The following is a 4,575-nucleotide window of genomic DNA, read 5'->3' on the forward strand; positions in this document are numbered from 1 at the left end:
ATAGTCCTTCTTTTGAATGCATACGTTAACACTAAAATCGATGAAAAATGAATTGGAATTTTCGAGCATTCCATTCGGTAATTTGAAGAAAATTGTAAATTTTAAATCGTGCTTGCCAGTCGTAAATGGTCTGATTGAGCGAGTGCTTTTTGGACGTACACAAAATCTAAACCACAGAAAAATCACAACTGAGTGCCGATACTCAGAAAGAAATAATACTGATCAGTTTAGACTCGCTAAACTATGGTTTGCGTTCACATAACGCATATACATACCGTTTTGTTTTTTGTGTCCCGCGTTAGACCTCTGACCATCTGGTCACTTTACGTTAGTAGAAACATAATAGTATTGATGTTCAGGTTTCATCTAATCATTTTGCGCTCATTCAGTCTCTAAAATCTTGTTTCTAACGATGTATGTAATTGTGGTCGAGAAAACGCTTTGAATAATGGAGTCAATCGGGATGATGATTGATTTTCGAGGAGTTCTTCTGGTTACCCTCTCAGGTTTCCCAGTTAACCGTCGCGATTTGATTTCGTTAAAAAAAAGTGCGCTTGATTAATAAAAGAATATACACTGAATCCTTTTTCTACGCGACTGATGCGTGCACGCAAAAAAAAATCGCGTAATTTCAAGCAAATCGCGTAATTCCGTGAGAATCGTGTGAAAAAAGATTTCGAATCACTGGCGCGCGCTCGACACAACCTCACTCGCACACGCTCACGCAAAATTTCTTTTCCTTCCCAACGAAGTGACTGTAGGTAGTGCAGTGTAATTGCAAGAAAAACCACGTATAACATCGCGTAATTTCGAGTAAATCGTGTATGAGAAGCCAGTGTATAGCGAGTACAATTAATTTTACAGGTTTTGCTTCTCAGGTTACTTGAAACATGATCTTCTTTTCGTCAAGATGTCGATAATTCGCGTTTAACAGATAACTTTCCGCAGTGAATCCTAATCTCTACGTCTCCCCACTAACAATTCTAAATCAGGGGTTATCAAAATGGCCGATATAGACCCCTTGGGGTCGTTATCGGTTCCCAAAGGGTCGACATAAAGAACAACTGGGGGGTCAACGCGGTCACGATTTGCTGACAAGCAATGTCAAGTGTGTTTCAAGTGTCTTTCTCAAAGCAGGTGAAGAAGGAGTTTGGAATGAGTTTTTCCTCAGGACTCTATAGTTCAACACAATCAATCAATCCACATTTTTACGTCTGATGTGTAAAATATGGTTTAACAGTTATTTCTTCTTATCATCTATCGACTCATTATACTTAAACTTGATGGTTGTAGACATGTGCACCAAACCATTTTCTTCGGTGTTCAGTAAATTTTTGGGATACATTTTCTGTTATGCCATTTCACCACCACGGGTAGTTGTGGCTAGAACTTTACCCCAAAATATGACTACATTAGTTCATCCGAAGAATAGTCTGAAAAATCAACATTGCGCAGCTCTCTGAATTTCGCATCAATTGGCTGAATGATTTCCCTGGGAACCGGATTAGGAAAATTTTCAGTAAGCAGTAGAATGATTTGGTGTTTTCTTCTGATGACATTGGACTAGTCCAGCATGGCCAGATTTATCATAACCGAGAAGTTGAAATCGAAGTTGATGCATTACATTAGCCATAAATTCGTTGAGCTGATCAACAGATATATTTCCATCGTTTACGTACTCCCTAATGAGTTGTTCAGCCGTTGTCCCAATCACAACACATTCTAAGCTCTCGTAATTTTGTTGATCAAACGCAACATTATTCAGATCTTTTAGCGTTTGCATGAACTCATTTGTGAAAAAATATCCAATACCGTGCGTAAAAGTCGTGTAATGCTCGGATGAAGAATCGGTAGGACTCTCACTTTAAAATAGCTTGTTTATGTTGCTAATCACTTTGAGTATGTATGACAAAAATGTCAAATAAATATTAGTCTACCACTTGGGAGTTCTCAACACGATTAATATGTTTCACAAATCCAAAGTAGATTCGGAGTGGTTCATGTCTGTCAAGCACTCTTTGCACCACTGCCATTTAATCGCGCATGGATGCGGAAATTTCAAGAGTTTTGAATCAAGAATTTCCTGAATCTCATCACTAACTAGTTCGCAAGGGACTGTAACTAAGACAGCTATTGGTTTGTTCAACTTAATCTGGAATATGCTTATACGTATACGAAGAGCATAAGGCAGATCTTCATAATGAAAAACGATGGACAATCTCTTTTAAGCAAAACGTCAAATGAGTTGCCTGGTGAAGCCATGGTCCTTTCTCCATCAGCCACATAGCCGATCAAATAAGTTTGGTATGCAATTTTGTCCCTCTTGAACAACGAAACCATCTCGTCATAAAACGTTCTAGAATTCGGTAACCTGTATAAGTTCATAAAATAGTCTTTCACGAACGGTTTACCATCCTTCCAATAACTAGTTCTGGCTACTAAGGGTGCTTATACACTGTTTGAATCTGTCGGTACATGGTTAGGTTACCTTAAGTATTTCAGTCGATTTTTTTTCCATGTTCGATGTTTGACATTATTTGCCACTGTTGATGATTGAAGAGTGGCGAACAAAATAATGTTTGAACAAATTTCAAACCAACTTTATCTGTTAAAAAGTGTCAATTATTTGACCTCCGGACAAACAGTCTACGGATACCTTGAGTGACTATTTCTTCGACAGATCCGTCGATTCGTCAGCAATCAAACTGAACGGATGGCTTCGCAGATGACTAATGGGCGCCTCGTGTTGGCCATCTCCGAGAACGAGAACTTCTGTGCTTCTCAGCCGCAGCATGCGAATCTTGAGAATATGGTGGATGCGGAAGCAATTCAAAGCCCAATTCATGCAATTTTGCCATCGTTTTCATTGATTTGTGCTTTTTTCACAATAACAAAAGTTGCTTCACTCTCAATGCTGTAACTAACGGACCAATCGACCGATTGCTGTCAAATTTTGACACGTATCCATTGAAAGATGATGTTTTGTGATATTCATGTAGATTTTTCCATCTAGACGTCAATCTTATGAACTTTTCGGCCGAACTGTTACTTTCTACGTAACACAACCTATACTGTATCTTGAAAGTTTCAAACAAGAACTTGTGTTAATTAATGGGGGTCGATTATTAGACTTCGACGATCCCCAAAATCAATTTTCGCTCATGTCGACCCCTAAGAAACCAATACACCCAGGTTTTTTTACGCGTTTTTTTACGAGGTTTTTTTTACGCGGATTTTCGAATTAACGCGGTTTTTTACGCGGATTTTCCAATTAACGCGGTCACCGCGTAAAAAAAACTGAGCAATATCAAATCTGTCCCTCATGCTTCCTGAGACCATATGACGGAACTTAGTGCTATTGACAGATATTAGTGCCGCACCTATGTGCCAGGTTCGATGTATCTGTTGCGAACACAGATTCAATTTGCCCGCGTTGTTCACCACCGCCTATGCCAGTTTCGATGGGAACGACCACGTCAAGTCGGAGGACAGATTTTGCAACGCAAATGCCTGACAGAACAGAAAGAATTAGACCAGAAGCAGTTAGAGTTGGAACAGAGGCAATTAGCGCTGCAGAGAAAGCATTTCCAGGAGAAATACAAGCTGGGTCGCTAGCTGATGAATCTGCAAGTGCAAGAAGAAGTATCTCGAGATAGCATAAAGCTTGTGCAAGAATGGGTTGATGAGCACACCACTGCGAAGCAGAAATCCTCCGTACGACCTTCGTGTGCAACGAAGTTTCATCCAACCCCACATTACGGCGGGGGGAAGAAAGATTCATGTACATGTATTTAAGTCCGCTCGTCGAGAGCCACACACAATGAAATTCATGCATAGCATCAATCCCATTTAGGAATGAAATAAGCGCGATTTTTGCGCGTAAACCTGAGCAACATCACTTCTCTCTCTCAGTTCATATCTCTCCCTTTCAATATCTCCCCCTCAGAGCGTATGCCGCACCCCATCACGATTCTCAAGAGTATTTTTATGTGACCTTTTTTTCTTTACGGGGAGTTTCCAATTAACGCGGATTTTCCAATTAACACGGTTTTTTTACGCGGATTTTCGAATTAACGCGGTTTTTTTTACGCGGATTTTCCAATTAACGCGGTTTATTTTACGCGGTTTTTTTTACGAGGTACGTATCCCCCGCGTAAAAAGAAACCTGGGTGTATCGACCACTTTGAGGACCCCTGGCTTATAGTATCTAAAATGACGATTTTCCCAGCCTCCTCAGTTTAGTATTACCACATTTTGGTCCACACAAAGGCAAGCGAGTACAAAAGTACTCCCTCGCTCTCGGTTTGCATGTATTTGCAATACCGAGTTCCCCAGGCAGCGTCTATGTTGGGGAAACTGTAAATCGAGCCAATCACAAAACGTAGCAGATGTGATGTTTAGATAACGCTTGATATTTTACGGTTATTCAATTGTTTGTCTCGTGAAAAATAACATCTAGGAGGAAACCGAAACTAAGGTTCAATTTTTTTCAATGAGAAATGGCTTCACTTAGAAGACAGTCAGTTATTATATTTTTTAAGGTACCTACCGGATCATGTTTACTAGAACGAAGCA

This window comes from Toxorhynchites rutilus, chromosome 2 (assembly GCF_029784135.1).
Source record: "Toxorhynchites rutilus septentrionalis strain SRP chromosome 2, ASM2978413v1, whole genome shotgun sequence".
Lineage (NCBI taxonomy): Eukaryota > Metazoa > Arthropoda > Insecta > Diptera > Culicidae > Toxorhynchites > Toxorhynchites rutilus.